At 39.1% G+C, this 18,928-nt stretch overlaps 2 long non-coding RNA genes across 3 annotated transcripts in view; both read right to left on the bottom strand.

Moving 5' to 3' along the window:
* LOC111759044 (uncharacterized) overlaps positions 1 to 18,928 on the bottom strand; it is an 82,586-nt gene that overhangs the window by 44,676 nt on the left and 18,982 nt on the right. The gene's annotated exons all lie outside the window — the stretch shown is intronic.
* LOC131279713 (uncharacterized) overlaps positions 17,234 to 18,928 on the bottom strand; it is a 6,471-nt gene continuing 4,776 nt past the window's right edge. Inside the window, exon 2 of the long non-coding RNA XR_009187144.2 lies at positions 17,234 to 18,928. This exon is cut by the window's right edge and continues 536 nt beyond it. This is a non-coding gene — a long non-coding RNA (uncharacterized lncRNA).

The following is an 18,928-nucleotide window of genomic DNA, read 5'->3' as shown; positions in this document are numbered from 1 at the left end:
TCTGTTGAACATATTGAATGATAATGAGCAAGCTTAGAGAAAATGCCAAGGATTATTTTGACCATTATGATCAACGTCTGATTCGGGGGGGGGGGGGGGAATCCTCTAACTAGATATGTGGGTAGTTTAGAGGTTTGTTTATTTAATATATGGTGTGGGCTTTTATCCCCTCTGCTTGTTTAAATCATTCACTGGGGAGGGGATGAAGGTTATGAATATTATGCTTCAGAGGAAAAAATTATTTTAACAAAAAAGAAGGTTTATACTCAGCTCTTAATTACCCATACTAATAGGGAAAAAGGACACAGATAATACAAAATGACAGGACAGAACTATCATTTCTATTTGGCTTAAGGAAAAAGTCAGAGAACCATACACCCTCGCTCAAGCCTTTCCTAGCTCTGTCATGCTATCAAAGAGTGGTTGAAGAAGGATCAGGATTTAGCAAGAGTGGAACAAGAGAAGGTTCCAGAGGCTCAGAGTCCACCATCATAAAATTCACTCATGGTTGCCTATACCATCTGGTTTGCTCAGCTGTCTCCTGTCTCTGACTATGAAGTCTCCTATCCTGGACTTCCTATGCTGGGGTCCGGGAAGATCATGGAACAAGGAATGCTCACCTCTAGGACGGTGCCCACTCAAAGGCAATTCAGACCCCAAAGACCAGCATCCCAGCAGGAATTAAGAATTAATCAGAGTAAGCATTTGGCATTGTGTTTAAAAGCAACTGATTAGTCCTTCTCCTCCTGTTTCTTATAGCTGAAAGCAGAATATTAAGTATAGGTATTAAGAATGCAGACTCCGGAGTCAGACTGCTTTGGTTCAAATCCCAGTGCTACTCTTATTGGCTCTGTGACCTTAGGTTGTCACTTTTCTATGCCTCGGTTTTCTCATCTATAAAATGGGGAAGTAATATTGTGAGCATTAACTGAATATATATTAAAAATGAGCTATTTATGGCCATTGTGTTATTAAATGTACCTTGACCACTGAGAGTTGCTATAACAATTGACCAGACTTCAGTCCATTGTGGAGCTATAACTGAAAATTTTTTCATAGTGTCAAATCCCTACCACCATGACAGCAATCATATTTTTGTGCAGGTCAATCTTTAAGAATAATGTAAAATCCACCTTCTAATTAAGAGCACAACTCGGGAGACCAGGTAACTCAATTTCACATAAATCTCTATCTTCAGTCAGGACCTCTGTTCTGAGCTTCAGGCTGGTGTATCTAACTGCCTGTCTCACATTTCCATTCTAAGATGTCTCTTAGACCCAGCAAACATAGATGAACTCATCATCTTCCTCCAGAAACCTGCTTCTCTTCCTGTGTTCTCCACCTTAGTGAGTGATACCACCAGAAGAGGGTTATCCCTTGACTCTCCTCTCCCCTAAACACTGACATTCAATCCATCAGCAGAGAAGACCTTTATTGGTTGCCTTCCTAGCACAGATATTCCTTCTCCCTTCTCGAAGGTATCCATTTCCATTTGAGGAACAAAGTGGTTTTAGGAAAGCTGACCCTATAGCTCTAGAAGCTAAGCTTCTAGGTCATAGCTAAGCTAAGTCATTTGGAGCATTCTATCTTCCTGGCCACAATGATGGGGTGAGAGGGTCATGAGATTTAAGTTGATCTAATCAGAATGAGACTTGAGATCTTTGCTAGGAAAGCTGGAACAAAGATCACCTCTCTTTCAAACAGTACTTAAAGCATATAGCCTTGGAGATGCTGTCAGCTACTTTGGGAGCATGACAGAAGTCTCCTTGTAATAAAGCATATATGACAAAAGGTAAAATGGAGTAAAAAACAAACCTGCTCCCTTGAGATGTCATTAAGCTTTGCCTGAAACATTTTGCAGTTACATAAGCTGATAAATTCCCTCTACTTTTTAAGTTGGTTTGTATTACTTGCAACCGAAAGCACTCCAAATGATTCAATTAATAGGTGTCACGTCTCTATTCTTCAGTTTTATCTCTGGAATCCATTCACTTCTTTCTATCTCCTCCACTACCATCTTAGTCCAAACTACCATTAATTCCTACCTGGACTATTGCAGTAGCCTCCTAATTAGTCTCCTGCTTCCTTTGTTGTCCCTCAACCCACTCTGTTCTCCACAAATAGTCAGCATGATTGTTTTTAAAACTTCAAATGTGATTAAATCACTTTTCTGCTTAAAGCCGTGTAAAGAATTCTTATTGAGCTTAGGATAAAATCCATACTCCTAACAAAGCCTACTAGGGCCTACAGAATTACTTCAAGGGCCTGCTTCCTCTTCTGCCTCCCCTTGCATCAGTCCCCCTGGTCTTTAAACTCCAACCACAATCGCCTTTTTGCAATTCCTTGAAGATATATCATGTTTTTTTCAGCCTCAGTTCTTTTAAACAGGCTGTTCCAACTGCCTAGGATACCACTCCCCCAGCCAATGACCACACACCCCCAAAAAAGCCACCCTTTTGCCTAGCTTGATCTTCCTTACTCTTTGTATCTCAATGTTATAGGTCCCCAGTCACATGCTCCACTGTCCGCCATGTCTCTCCTTCATAGCATCATTACTCTTCTAATTACTTATTTTATGGTTTGCTTCACTCACAACTCTTTCAATTCTATAATATCACCACCTAGCACAGCTGAGGCCTGAAACACAGGATGCACTTTTATTTAATAAAATAATTGAGGGGCTTCGGGCATAAGATTCTCCAAGGTGCTACTCTCCCATAGAATCTTTTAACAACTAGGAAAAAATGGCAGAGCCATTTTTCTCAAAAGAAAATTGTTAAAGGGTTTCAGTAACTGGGTGAGCACCAAATCAAGAAAATGTAGCTTTAAAAATGGTAAAAAGCTCCTGATGCCCTTGCTGGTCCCTTCCCCACCCCTTACCAGATACAGTGTGAATCCACCCAGTTTGGGTTCTTGGTCCTGTTCCAGAGGTATAGAACATCTAGAGAGAAGAGCAATAAAGAAATAAAAGCTGTGAACTATACTATAAACCAACTAGACCTAACAGCCATATATAGAGTACTTCACCCAACACCAGAATATACATTCCTCTCTAGTGCATATGGGTCATTCTACAGGATAGACCATATGTAACATCATAAAATAAGTCATAATAAATTTAAAAATATTGATACTATACAATGTATCTTCTCAGATCACAAGGGAATGAAGCTAGAAATCAATAACAGAGGAAGAACTGAAACATTCACAAATATGTAGAAATTAAACAATGCACTCAAACAACCAATGAGTCAAAGAAGAAATCACAAGGGAAATCAGGAAATATCTTGAGGCAAATAAAAATGAAACTACAATACACCAAAACTTAGAGGATACAGCAAAAGCAGTATTGAGAGGGAATCTTGTAGTTCTAAATGTTACATATAAAAAGGAAGAAAGATCCCAAATCAGAAACCTGACTTCAGTTAGAGAAAGAAGAGCAAACTAAAGTCAAAATGAGAAGGAAAGAAGTTACAAAGATTTAGAGCAGAGGTGAATGATACAGAGAATTGAAAAATAATAGAATCAACTAAACCAAAAGTTGGTTATTTGAAAAGATCAATAAAATTGACAAACCTTTAGCTAGACTGACAAAGAAAAAAAGAGAGAGGATGCAAATTACAAAAATGAGGAACAAAATGTGGACATTACTACTGACCTGGCAGAAATGAAAAGATTTATAAGAGGATATTATGAACAACTGTATGCCAACAAATTAAATAACCTAGATGAAATGGGCAAATCCCTAGAAACACAAAACTGCTATACTGCCTTAAGAAGAAACAGAAGAAATCAACAGACCAATAGCAAATAATGAGATTGAGCCCATAATAAAAAATCTCTCAACGAAGAAAAGTCCAGGACCAGCCAGCTTCACTGATGAATTTTACAAAGCATCTCAAGAAGAATTAACATCAGTCCTGTTCAAACCCTTCCAAAAAATGAAGATGAGGGAACACTCCCTAATTCATTCTATGAGGCCAGTATCACCCTAATACAAAGCCAGATAAAGATAGCACAAGAAAAGAAAATTACAGACCAATATTCCTTATGAATATAGATGCAAAAATCCTTATTAAAATACTAGAAAACAGAATCCAACAGCACATTAAAAGAATTACACACCATGATCAAGAGGGATTTTCCCAGGTATGCAAGGGTGGTTCAACATAAGAAAACCAATCAATGTAATACACTACATTTATAGAACAAAGGGGAAAAACACACACAATCGTCTAAATTGATGCAGAAAAGGCATTTAATAAAAATCCATCACCCATTCTTGATAGAAATACTTAGAAAATGAGGAATAGAAGGAAACTTCTTCAACATGACAAAAGGCATATATGAAAAACCCACAGCTAACATCATCCTCAATGGTAAAGCACTGAAAGCTTTCCCCGTAGTAAGGTCAGGAACAAGGCAAGGATGCCCACTGTCAGCACTCTTATTCAACCTTGTACTGGAAGTTCTAACCATATCAATTAGGCAAGAAAAAGAAACAAAAGTCATCCAAATTAGAAAGATCAAAGTAAAACTTTTCCTATTTGCATATGACATGATCCTATGTAGAACACCCTGAAAAATCCACAACAAGACCACTAACTAATCAATGAATTCAGCAAAGTGGTAGGTTACAAGATCGATGCATAAAAATTAGTAATGTTCTCATACACTAGTAATAAAACATCTGAAAAGGAAAGCAAGTAGCAGTGAAAAGGTCAAATATCTTGGAATAACTTTTTTTTTTTGCTTGTTGTCTTCTCCTTGTCTGTTCTTTCTTTAGGAAGCACCAGGAACCGAACCAAGACCTCTCTCCCATGTGGGAGGCAGGCAGTCAACTGCTTGAGCCACATCTGCTCCCTCTTGGAATAAACTTAATCAAGGATATAAAGGACTTGTGCATGGAAAACTAGAAAACATTGCTTAAAAGAAATAAAACAATACCTAAATAAATGGAAGAGCTTTTTTCGAGGAGAACAGTCGCTGTAGCAGCCACGCTTCGGCTCCCTGGTCCTCCTGACTCACTGTTGTTCACTCTCGCGGGGAACAAGTTGGTCAGGAAGCCACACTACAGCCATGGCTTTTAAGGACACCAGAAAGACGCCTGTGGAACCAGAGCTGGCGATTCACTGTACTAGAATGTCCTGACCAGCTGCAAGGTGAAATCTTTGGAGAAGGTGTGTGCTGACTTGATTAGAGGCGCAAAAGAAAAGAACTTCAAAGTGAAGGGACCAGTTCGGATGCCTACCAAGACTCTAAGAATCAGTACAAAGAAAACTCCTTGTGGTGAAGGTTCAAAGACTTGGGATCATTTCCAGAAGAGGATCTACAAGCAACTCATTGACCTGCACAGACCTTCTGAGATTATTAAGCATATTACTTCCATCAGTATTGAGCCAGGAGTAGAGGCTGAAGTCACGATTGCAGATGCTTAAGTCAATTATTTTAATAAATCCTGCCAGTTGCTAAATAAATAAATAAATAAATGGAAGCACATTCTGTGTTCATGGATTGGAAGACTAAATATTGTGAAGCTGTGAATTCTACCCAGAGTGATTTACAGATTCAATACAATCTCAGTCACAATTCTAATAGCTTTCTTTGCAAAAATGGAAAAGCCAGTCATCAAATTTATATGGAAGCTAAGGAGTCCCGAAGGGCCAAAAACACCTTGCAAAAGAAGAACAAGGTTGGAGGATTCAGGCTTTCTTATATTAAAACTTCTTATAAAGCTACAGTAATCAGAACAGCATAGTACTGGCATGAGGACAGACATAAAAATGAGAGTTCAGAAATAAGCCCTCACATCTATGGCCAGTTGATTTTTGGCAGGTGTGCTATGTCCACTCTATGGGAAAATTACAGTCTTTTCAACAAATGGTTCTGGGAAAAGTGGATATCCATATGCAAAAGAATGACCCTTACCTCACAAGTAACTCATAATTGATCAAAGATCTAAATACAAGAACCCACACTATAAAACTCCCAGAATAAAATATAGGGAAGCATCTTCAGGACCTTGCATTAGGCAGTGGTTTCTTAAACTTTACACCAAAAGCACAAGCAACAACAATAAAAAACAGATAAATGAGACTTCTTCAAATTACAAACTTTTGTTCCTCAAAGGATTTCATCATGAAAATAAAAAGACAACCTATATAATGGGAGAAAATATTTGGAAACTACATGCCAAATAAGGGTTTAATATCCAAAATATGTAAAGAAACCTTACCACTCAACAATAAAAGACAACCCAATTGAAAAATGGGCAAAAGACTTGAATAGACATTTTTCCAAAGAGATATACAAATGGCCAATAAGCACATGAAAGATACTCAACATCATTAACCATTAAGGAAATACAAATCAAAACCACAAAGAGATACTATTTCACTCCCACTAGAATTTTATTCTACTATTGGAAACTTTTTTATTCTACTTATGCAAATTCCTTCAGCATGCTAAATTTATTCTACTATTTTTAAAATGGCAAATAAAAAGTGTTGGAAAGAATGTGGTGAAATAGGACCTTGAAGACATTACATTGAATGAAATAAGCCAGACACAAAAGGATAAATATTGTATGCTGTCAGTGATATGAAATAATTAAAATAAGCAAATTCATAGAGTCAGAAATTAGACTTTATGGCTGGGATGAGGGTGGGGAATCAGAAGTTAATGATTTATTGGTACAGAGTTACTGTTTGCGATGATGGAAAAGTTTTGGTAATGGATGGTGGTGACAGTAGCACATTATGAATACAATTAACACCACTCAATTACATGTCTAAATGTGGCTAAACCAGCGCGGGACATGACACCCGGGGATGAGCCTCCCTGGCAACGAGGGACCACTATCAACTACCAACTGATGATGCAACTGGAAAATGACCTTATACGGAAGGTTCAATGCGGATCAGCAGAATATCCATGTCTACATAAAATACCATGACTTTAAAATGCTGTTTGACCTAAAGTAAGGGGGAAATGGAAAGGAGAAATGAGTTTATATGGCTACGAGTTTCTAAAAAAGAGTCTGGAGGCTGGCAGAAGGTTTGCCCTCATGCACAACTGAGCAGAGTCAGAGAGACAGATAAAGCAGATACAACCCCCAGATATTGGTTCCTTTGAGGGCTAAAGAGACCCATGGGAGTTATGGTCATGGCCGATGGGGTTAACTACCAGGGCAGATGGCCCCTCTTTGGAAATGGTGTTTATGTGTGATGAATCTGGACTCAGATGGGATCTCCCTTCATAAGACTTTCATGCCAATGTGCTGGAGGTGCAGTTAATGTTGGGGTTTAAGATATATTTAGGGGATTTGAATCTCTGGACTGACAATGTGATAGCCAGATCCTGAGCCTCAACAGACTCCAGCACCTACAATCTGATTTATTGGACTTACCACACTCAGCTAAGATGGAGGTGAAGAAGGACAACCACCACACCATGGAGCCTAGAGTGATTACAACTGAAAATGGGAGGATTGCATCCAGCATCCAGGTGGAATCTGACCCTCCTCTTGACATAGAGGTGCAATGGACACAACCAATCCAATGTCCACATAGAAGAGGTGGCATTGGATTGGGAAAAGTGGACATAATGGACAAAGGGTATGGGGAAAGGCAGGAAGAGATGAGAGGTGGAGGCGTCTTCGGGACATGGAGCTGCCCTGGATGGTGCTTCAGAGGTAATCACCGGACATTGTAAATCCTCACAGGGCCCACTTGATGGAACAGAGGAGAGTATGGGCCATGATGTGAACCAATGTATATGAGGTGCAGAGGTGCCCAAAGATGTACTTACCAAATCCAATGGATGTGTCATGATGATGGGAACGAGTGTTGTTGGGGGGGGGGAGAGGGGGGGTGGGGGGGTGGGGTTGAATGGGACCTCACATATATATTTTTAATGTAATATTATTACAAAGTCAATAAAAAATAAAAAAATTAAAAAAAAAATGTGGCTAAAGGGGGTAATTTTATACACATTATACATGTTACTAAATTTTCACAAAGAAACATAGGACTACAACATAAATAGTGAACCCTAATATAAACTATAGGCTATAGTTAATAGTGTAATTATAATAGTATTATTCCATCAATTGTAACAAAGGTACCATACCAATGTAAAATGTTAATAATAGGGAAAACTATGGGAGGGGGATATAGGAACTCATTATTTTCTGATGATTTTTTTGTAAACCTACAACTTCTCTAATAAGAAATAATTTAAAAAAAAGAAAATTGTGACTTCTGTGCAAATTCTATCTGTATCACTTTTTAGCTTTACTACCCTGGGCAAGCTATCCAACCGCTTTGGGCTTCTGTTTCTTCCTTTAAAAAAACGGAAATGATAATACCCATCGAACAGGGTTGTTTGAAGATTGTATTTGCACATATAGTCAGTGGTTAATAAATCTCTAGTAAATATGGTATCCCAACTCAGAGATCTCTCCAGGCCTCAGGAGGTGAAAAGGAGAAGGTGAGTTCCCTCCTTTAGACTTCTCTGAAAAGGCCCTAACGTCAACTATGCCATTCAAAGGAGCTCGGAGAATCTGTAGGCCAAATACCAGGTGAATCCTTGAGGAGAAACTAAAACAGCCATACTCAGGTTTACTCTTCAAAATAAATGGCAAGAATGACTATCCCTGTTTTCTGGGACATTAAAAAATGTGAAGGCTGAACTTAGCCCTAAGGGATCCTTTCCCAATTTTAAAGTCACCAACAACTACATCATGGATCCACTGAATTCAATTATATGATTATCTTACCTTATATTAGATACCACATGAAGAATTTTTACTACATTGTCTCATGTAATTTTATCCTCAAACTCTAGAACAGCATCTCTTAACAAGGGGTCTGTAAACTTGAAGTTAAATAAAAATAAAAACATTATTCTTGTGGGGATGTGTTGGTGCAGGTTTGATATATTTATTAAATAATACACAGTATAGTGTGGACTTAGTAAGGGGTCCATGGTTTTCACCTGACTGGCAAAGAGGTCCGTGGAACAAAAAAGTTTAAAAACTCCTGCTCTAGGAAGTATCATTATTACATTTTATGGCTAAGCAAACTGAGGCCTCAGTTCCATCTGACTTCAACACTAAATCTCTTCCTTCACAGCACTTCTAATTCGTAACTACATTTTCTGCTTCCTTGTTCACTTACCATCCCCACCAAATTATAAATTCCTTGAGTGCAGGCACCTTGTTTGTTCTGTATCCCCTTTTTTGAGAGCCCAGACCAGTGCATGCACATATTTGATGGTTATTATTCTACATTTGTTGAATAAATGAATGAATTAATATGTTTTGATAGGGCAAACAGTTGAAAATTTGGTATTTGAAATACAACAATATACAAATTAAACTATACATTCAGAAAGGCTTAGCTTTCTCTGTAACCCATTTGATATTTAAATGTCTGGGAACTGATCGGGGATATGCCAACAGCCCATTAAATAGTTGGTGTTCAATGTTTAAAAACCTTTCCCTCAAGTCCTGAACGGCTGTTTGGTTTCTGCAGAGCATGCTCTGTTGAGCCGCAGGGCCCTCATTTGTATTTGAAGTCAGAGCTAGTTCTAAACTCAACTTGAATGGGACAAATATGTTCTTTTGACTTAATGATATAACATTTTATCAGTCACATAAAAAATGAAATATATGTGTTCATTTACTATTTGAGGAGCTTTTTCGACATGTGTGCAGGGCTATGTCAGCTGCTAACTGGTGATCCTTTTTTGACACCCTTTCCCAAGAGTATTGCATAGATAAACATACTCTATTTGAACAAGACCAATGACAGCAAAATTGCTTGCTTGTCTCTAAAAAGACTCTAATAATGTGCACCCAGGGAGAGGCCCATGGTCTGACAGAATTTTTTTCCCTAGTGTAAACCATAAAATTCATTTCAATAGCCAGAATAAAGCAGTTTAAAGTGCATCCCTAGTTAATTATATCCAAAGAGTAATAATAAAATCAACTATTAAATTTTAGAATGTCCTCTTTAAAGTATTAAATATTTGGCAACTGCAACGTAGTTAAATTTCTCTCAGAACAATGTTTTCTTTTGCTTGGGTTAGGCTATAAGAAGAACCCTTATGCAAACTCCTTCAGCATGCTAAAAAAAGAGTGTATTTTTCCTGTAAAGAAATATTCAGATAAACCTTCTGTTTCTGCCAAATGTCTGTTGTCTGCTAAATAACCAATAGCTCAATGGAAACATTCACTTAGTAAGAGGATTTACCAAGTCACAAATATTCCATAATAATTTATAGGGAAGAGAGGAAAATAAAAAGAAAACCAAACTCAACCATAAGGTCATTTGCGGGGAGCAGTTGTAGCTCAGTGGTTAAGCTCCTGCTTCCCACATATGAGGTCCCGGGTTCAATCCCCAGTAACTCCTAAAAGGAAAAAGAATCCTTTGGGGTCTTCACTCAGTTACCTCAGCAGGTTTCAGTATTCATGCATTATCTGGCCCTTGATACTATCAACCCACACCCAAGGGAAAGAACTTACTGCTCATTGAAGCATAAGTCTGTACAGAGTTCAGAACCAAGTTCTGCAGAAATCATCCCGGAAGCAGTAGCTTTCGCTCTAGCACATGGTTTGATTAGGTAGCAGGAATCTGCTCCCTTTGGTAACTTCACTCTTGGATCTAAGAAAGATTAAGTTGCCCAGTGGAAGAAAATTCAAAATGTGATCTTCTAAGGCTGAAGCCAGTAGCTGCCTGCACTCATCTGTCCCAGAGCTATTTGTTTCTGCCTCAGTTTCCCATTTGAAAAGTTGACACTCTGTCTCCATGAATAACCTGGAGAGTGAGCAGTCCTTTCTAAAGAGACACTAAAACATGTAAGTCACATTGAAGCAGTCTACCGGCTTCTCGGAAAATCTATAGGAGAATGGAAAACTTATTTTTGCCTTAGAAGAAAGAGGTTCAAATCTAATTATATTGCTTCTTGCTGGGTAGCTTTAGAAAATAGTTGTGTCTATAAACTCTCTGGACTGTGAACCAGATAATAGGTTGAACTTACATCATTAGGGAGCCCACCTGGAAATAGCACAGGCAAAGAGCAAACGGAAGCCTCCAATACAAGGGGAAGCAGAAACGGTGTGGCAGGCAGAATCCTCACAGCCACTGTGCACCCGTCCAGGGGACCTCATTTACCTGCCTCTCCAAGTCAGAGGCAAGTAAATATCAGAGCACCCCCATGAGGTGGATGAAAGAAGCAGAGGCTGTGTCCTGCCCTAAAGCCCCAGGGTATGTGGGGTGGGGAGTGGGGAGTCAAAATGGATAGTGCCTTGTAGCCCATACTGGGGTTAGATGTTTAACTATGCATAGCTATAATTATAATCTCATAGTTATCAGAGGTCTAAAGTCACTGGAAGAAGACCTGATAGTAAATTTCTAGGGACTGGGCAAGAAGGTACTTTTTGATCAGAATCTCTTCCATACAAGAAGGCACCTACTCCATCTCTCAGAATATCCCTGGATTCTAGGCAGTGAAAAAACACGTTTAAACGATTTTGGTGCCCCTCACTCCTGGACCCAATAACCTAAATCTGAATCTCTTCTCTCTTGCTTTACCTGTCCTTGTCCAGCATACACACACACATGTACACACACACACAGTGGTCATGCAGGGCCCTTATCCCAAAATTTTTTTCCACCACAGAATTAAATATTTCTGCCCAAGGAGGACAATCTGATTTACGAAGAGGGTGTTTCAGAAATCTTTTTTTTAATTATTTTTATTTATTTATCTCCCCTTCTCCCCCACCACCCTGTTGTCTGCTTTTGTGTCCACACACTATATGTTCTTCTGTGTCCGCTTGCATCCTTGGTGGCACTGGGAATCTGTGTCTCTTTTTATTGTGTCATCTTGCTGTATCAGCTCTTCGTGTGTGAGGCACCACTCCTCGAGAGGCTGCACTTTTTTCGCATCAGGCGGCTCTCCTTGTGGAGAGCACTCCTTGCAGGTGGGACTCCCATACATGGGGGACACCCCTGTGTGGCAGGGCACTCCTTGTGCACGGCAGCTCTGCTTGTGGGCTAGCTTACCATATGGGCCAGGAGGCCCTGGGTTTGAACCCTGGACCTCCTATATGGTAGGTGGATGCTCTGTCAGTTGAGCCACATCTGCTTCCCCCAGAAATCTTTTGATTGCCTCATTATGGAAGTAGGTTCATGCCCACTGTTCCCTAAGATGGCAAATGGCTCTTCCTGGAGTGAAAATAACCTCAAGACTTAAAGATTCTGGTGTGAAATGAATCACCTTCCCTCCTCTCCACCTCCAAATCTCTGGTTGTCATCTCCCTCCTTTCTTCTCTCCCACCTTTCTCTCATCCCCTCCTAAGTTTAAGCTCTTTCCCTTGTGCTCTGGACACTGGTATCTACTCCTCCTAGTTTGTTTTCTTCCTTGCTTGCACGTTCCACTTCTCCCTCTCCACTGGCTCCTTTTCATCTATCTACAAACCTGCTCCAGTCACCTTTATCCTCCTTTCAAACCTGGCGTCTCCTTAAATTCCAATTAAGGGAAGCAGATTTGGCTCAACTGATAGGGCGTCCGCCTACCACATGGGAGGTCCAGGGTTCAAACCCAGGGCCTCCTGACCCATGTGGTGAGCTGGCCCACGCGCAGTGCTGATGCACACAAGGAGTGCCCTGCCACGCAGGGGCGTCACCCGTGTAGGGGAGCCTCACGCGCAAGGAGTGCACCCCATAAGGAGAGCCGCCCCGTGCGAAAAAAGTGCAGCCTGTCTAGGAGTGGCACTGCACACACGGAGAACTGACACAGCAAGATGATGCAACAAAAAGAGACACAGATCCCAGTGTCACTGACAAGAATGCAAGCAGACACAGAAGAGCGCACAGCAAATAGACACAGAGAGCAGAAAACTGGGGGGCAGGGGGAAGGGGAGAGAAATAAAAAATAAATCTTAAAAAAAATCCAATTAAGTCATTCTCCTTCCAGTCAATAGAGTTCTTTTCCTTACCTCCCATATGTTATATTATTTCCATGCAATATTGCTCCTACACTGTCACCAAACTTCCCCTCCCCTCACTTTCCTGAAACTGTTTCTTTAAAGGTTGCTGATGACCTTCCTCTTGCCAGACTAAACTACAGTTCTAATGGTCTCTGGTAGATGAAAAGAACATGGATTTTAAGACATTTGGAATCAAGTTTTGCCACGTAACCAAGGGTGTTATATTTGTAAAGCACATAATGTCTCTATGCCTATTTTGTCATTTACAAAATGGGCAAAATAATGATCCTGACACTATCTTTCTATCTCACTGGGACATATGTTAACAGGTTTTGTTAACTTTAAAATGCACTATGCTTGTTAGCCGTTATGATCATCATGCTTGCCCTTTACAGCAATTGGCCCTGCTGGCCATCCATTTCTTCCTAGAGTTTTCCCCAACCTGAGCTACTACTACATGACCTGGTGCCTCCTGCTTCCCTGAACCTCCTCTCTGCCTACTTTGGCTCTTCTCTAGCAGGACACTAAAAAGTAGGAAACCCAATAAGTTTCATCCCTGGTCTTCCTTTCTTTCTCTGCCTTTTCATCCCATCCTATGACTTCAGCTGTCCTGTACACACAGATCTTCAACTGCAGCCTAACATCGTTCTCAAACTTTGATCCATACCACCTCAAAATGACTAAAACTGAACCCACTTCCTTCTTTTCATGGCTGAGTCACTTCTTTACTTCCCTATTTCTCTCTTAAAAAAATTTACTTCACCTTCAAAAAATACAATAACAGAAAAAGGCAGTGTAACGAATTACGTGGTAGTTCTGGGTAGTTCTACGTCTGGTGTTGCTGACTGGTGGTGGGCAAGGAGATACTGGACCACCTCAAACTCCAGCAGGCTAGACTGGCCTCATTCACAGTGTGATCTGGGGTCCCAGGAACAGCAAGAGAAGGAGCCCCAGTACCCAAACATTTTCAAGTCTTTGCCTGGGGCAAGTTTGCTACTGTCTCATTGGCCAAAGCAAGTCACATGGCCAACCTCAGAGTTAGTTTAAGAGAATGCTACCAAATGACATAGACACAAGGAAGGGGAAAAAATTGTGGACATTGGCACAACCACCACAATCAGTCCATCTGGATATCTTATGGCTATGAATTTCAAACTCTCTGGCATGGACACTCCATGGAAACTCTTCCATATCAAACATCCACCAAGATGCTCCACTGAAGGTCTCAAGTGAGTGCAAATCCAGTCCTTTACTGAAATTTTCCTGGGGAAGTAGCACTGTTGCTTGCTAGATGAAACACTAATGGTTAATTCCTGGCATTCCCCCTCTGTGTGTCATAACAGACTAACTCCCACCTCCACGCCAGGCACAAAGCCTCAGCAACATACAGAAGACCTCTCATCAAGGTATTCTTGTCTCCAAACATGAAGGCTTAGCTCAGGCTCACTGTTTCAAAGTGAGCAAGATGCCCCAGGGTAACCACCTAAAGTCCTGTAGATCTGACAGCCTGAGGACCAGACCAAGCTACACCTCACAGTAAGTTATACACATATATTGTATCCCCTGGAATGCCACACTCTTTGAAGGGTGAGGGTGAGGGAAAGTGGGTGATAAGCAAGAAGCATAGAATATGGTTCTTGATCTCAGATGTCTAATCAGTGTCAGAAAGACAAGGCAAGCACAATTATGGACCCAAACTCTGCTTGAGCCTCTGTGGGCCTTTGGAGACAAGAATGTTCTTGGTAGGCTAGAGTTGTCAGGGCAGGCCTCAAGGAAATGGCAAGAATTAAAATAGGTCTTGCAAGAAGAGGAGATAAGTTTCAAATTGGGACAAGAACATAAAAGGAGTGTGGTGAAGAATCGGCAGGCTGGCTCCATTAGCAGAGGAGGGAAGGAGGAGATATTGTTGGATAAATGATATGGGACTGAATACAGGTGTTCTGACTGCCTGCATGATAGAGTCTTAGTTAAATGAAGAATCTAACGATCTTGACAAAAGAATGAGACAAGTGTTCTGTGAGGAGGAATAAAATGAGAAAGAAATGAAAGTAGATACTAGTTAGGAGACTATGAGAACAGTCTAGGAGTGGTCCAGATAAAGTTAGGACTGAGACTAGAAAGAGGAAGGGGCTTATCAAAGAGATGTTGGAGTAGAAAAATTAAAATATCTACTACATAGTAGCCACACCCACAGTTGAAATTCTGGGGCACACTGTCCATTCCTTGTGGACTGTGGAACAACTTGCCAAGAAGGCTAATTTTAACTGTGTAGAAAAAACCAAGGCAGATAAATTCACATTCTCAAAGTAAAGAATTTTGGCTTTTTTGTCTGACTTTACCATTTGGGAGAACATTTTTAATCTCTCCTTTGCTATATTTATAAATGTAGCTCATAGATTATCATGATTTCAGATTAAAATGTAACATTTTTGACAACTTGATTTCGTACTCAATCAAGATATGGTGCTAGGTTATCAATCCCAGCCTAACCAGTAATTCAACCAACCTTTTCACATAGTTACTTCACTCAAAGTTCAAGATAACCCTGTAAAATTAGTATTAGTATTATTTTCATTTAACAACCAAGGGCACTGGTAGAGGTTAAGCTACTTATTTAAGATCACTTGTTTAGTAATAGAGCAGGGATTTGAATTCAAGTCTTTTGCTTTCAAAGTCCATGCTGTTTCTACACATCACTGAATTTTCAGTCCAGAGCTGCAAAGCAGGGTTTTGTTCTCTTTAAAGAATCAGAATTAAAGGATCAGAATTTTAGGTGTTTGTTCTCTTTAAAGGATCAGAATTTTAGTGTATAGGCTGATAAGTCCTGACATTTCCTTAATGTAGCAAGTTAAATCTTTATTTTAGAGATAGAACAACTTGCAATTTTCTTCCATTCATGGGCTAGACATAATAAAAACGATAGCAAAGGTTATTAAAATTTATATGGAGACTAGTACAGATTGGAATAACTACAAAGTGAATTCTTAAAGCTGCAATAGAAAGGTGGTGAAATAGCACGATATGAAAGAAAACCCTCTGTTAGCTTCAGATGCCTAAAAATGCCATCAAAAGACTGCTGAATTCTCAAATGCCAATATTTTCTCACTCCTCTAGAACCTATTCTTAATGCAAAATATCAAAGTCAGCGGGATAGTAGGTGTCCCAAAATGTCTTAATTCAGAGAATTAGTGTTAACTGAGCCTGATTAGCTCCATTTATCTCTAATTAATTACCTTTACCTAATTAGACACTTTGTTTCCGGTAGACATGGAGTCAAGTAGACTAGATTATTAGTGTAGTCATTGTGCCTTTACAAAATCCTGAAATTAATGAAACGTGCAAAAGAATCTGCAGTTCTAATTGCACAGGTGTTGCCTTATGGCAAAGCTTTATCATCTGATTACACCAAGGGATTATTAGTGACTTTTTATATAGAAGATGAGCCTATGAAATGTACCTTAGCAACAGCTCATTAGTTTAGGGTTGTTACTGTATTATTTATTACATTCAGCCTTCCCCATTATCTAGATTGATTCATGGACCCATATATTTTTTCTTCTCCTCTGTGCAGAAAAAATAAGATAAAATAAACCATCGTTATGAAGAGTCCAGACGCAACATGAAAAAATGCAAAATGTGTTCATCAGCTACAAATGGACTCTTAAAGACAGAAAGCTCCAAAGTTAGATTAGATAGGAAACAAATTTATAGTTATATTCTATTTCTATTTTCATTTCAAATTACTAAGAAGTATGGAATGACTCATGTATGTGATTAAAAAAAAATGTGGCTGTCCTAATGTCTTCACATAGCTGAACTGGATTACCAAGGTATGTGGAAGAAAATGCAAATACTTTTTATTTATTAATATTTATTTTCATTCCACATCTTTCCAAAGTGGATTTTGAGGAGATGTGATCCCCGTATATGTTCATGCACAATATTTATAAAATTCCAGTTCTTGTTTTATTTTTTGCTTTTTTTCCTTAAGGATAAATTTGTTAGGTGGGAAAAACTAACAAATTATACAATCTAGCTTTGTTGAAAAAGCAAGATTTTAATGCCTGCTTCCAAAAATGAGAAGTGCTTTCTCATGGTAAGATTAGGTGTTTGCAAAGATTAAAACACCTCAACCTTTATATTTTCATTTTTTTCTTCATAACTATTTGAAGAAGTACTGTTTTTCCCAACCATAGAGTAATTAGACAGCTAAAAGTAAATCCAGTTACAATCCTATTTCAACATACAAGCATGTTTATTGACAAAGCAGTAATTCCTTTAAATAATTTGTTAACATGTCAAATGGGTTTTAGAAATCATTTCTTTCCCTGTTTGCCAATAGAAAATATTCCTGTACTGCTATGTGCTCTATATTGCTATTCACTTACTGAGGATTCTTAACCAGTGAAATAACAAGTAACTGTTACATAGCACATGACCACTAATTTGAGTGGTAATAATGAATATTTAATGATCTTCTTTTCAAGCATGAACATGTAACTTTTCATGTATGCCTTACCAAAATTATAACCATTAATCTAGAAATCATGGTTGGAAATCAAATAATAGCTAGGAATTATAGATCATAGCCAAGTCAGAATATTGCATAAATATTCCATATGAATACAAACACAGGGATGCGTTAACAAGCTCCAGTCTCTTGTTTTCACTCAGTCCAAGCCCTTTTTGAAATGTATGCAAGTTGTGTAATTAGTAGAGAGACTTGAATCCAGATATAAGTATTATTGCTATTTATAAATAAGCACAAGAGCCAAGGTCAATTTCATTCTTCACTAGCTCATAATTTCTATAGAAAAATAGTATGTATATAAAAATGTGCCCCCATAGGGGTAATATTTTTTGAATGTTCTACTTAAATAAAAGAGCATGAACATAAAATTTATCAAAAATGCAGTTTTTAAAAATACCTTACATTTCAGCTTCTATATGTAGGTTATCTTTCCAATTGTGACCTTCTGTCAAAAACTACAACGTGATTTGGGAAAAAGAGAGAGATCTGAAAAATCATAAAGCACTGATGGAAAATATTTTTGGCTAAATTTCCAAGTTATGTCATTCCCGGTTTCTCAATAAGACCTGAACAATTTCGTGTGTCTGTGATGTTACAGAGAAACACGTATGCCTTCTTCTCTGGTTGGGTTGCTTTCCTTGTTACACGGTAGCTGAAAAACAGAACCACTGCAGTCACAAATATGGAAATCTACCTCAAATTCCAGGTTTTAAAGTTATTATTATTTTTAAAGGCACATACTAATAAAATTCAAGTGGGGGAGGGGGAATGCCTAATAACATGGAGAAAAGCAGTCAGTAAAATCTGCAGTTTTTCTCAATCGAGACCTTGTTATTCAGAAATTAAGTGTCCAGCTGAATGATGTGTCATGCAGGGCACCAAGTTCACCAGCACAGGTTCTGCCTTTCTAGGGCCCTCGCTCACAGTTCAAGGCAGCATGTGTTGAGGTACATTTTCCAACTCCATACAGACTGAACACGTTTCTACCTGAGCAGGATTCTTGGATAAAGTCAGGGAATTACAAATGTCCTTCGTGAACTGTAAAGCACTTCAGAAATGCAAGATGACAGCATTCTTGGGAAACACTGTGGAAGGGCACCAAACTCCTCTTGGAGCTTCCTTGGTTTTCCTCGGCGGCGCTGCTATTGCCGCTGAGATGTGGCACTAGTCAGTAGAGTCTTGGTCTTTCATGGGCTACCCATTCTAGAGTTCTCCTCCTGGTGGTATTTATTAAGGAAGGGACACCACTTAATTATGATTTAACAGGTTTATTTTTCTATGTACGAATACTTAAATATGATATATATTAAAGAACCTGTTAATAAATATTGGGATATGCATGTACCTTGATTATTTAGCCTGTGTTTTACAGTCTTCACCATTACTCCTTGTATCAGTTC

This window comes from Dasypus novemcinctus, chromosome 9, assembly GCF_030445035.2.
Source record: "Dasypus novemcinctus isolate mDasNov1 chromosome 9, mDasNov1.1.hap2, whole genome shotgun sequence".
Lineage (NCBI taxonomy): Eukaryota > Metazoa > Chordata > Mammalia > Cingulata > Dasypodidae > Dasypus > Dasypus novemcinctus.
This window is presented reverse-complemented; position numbering and strand designations above follow the sequence as displayed.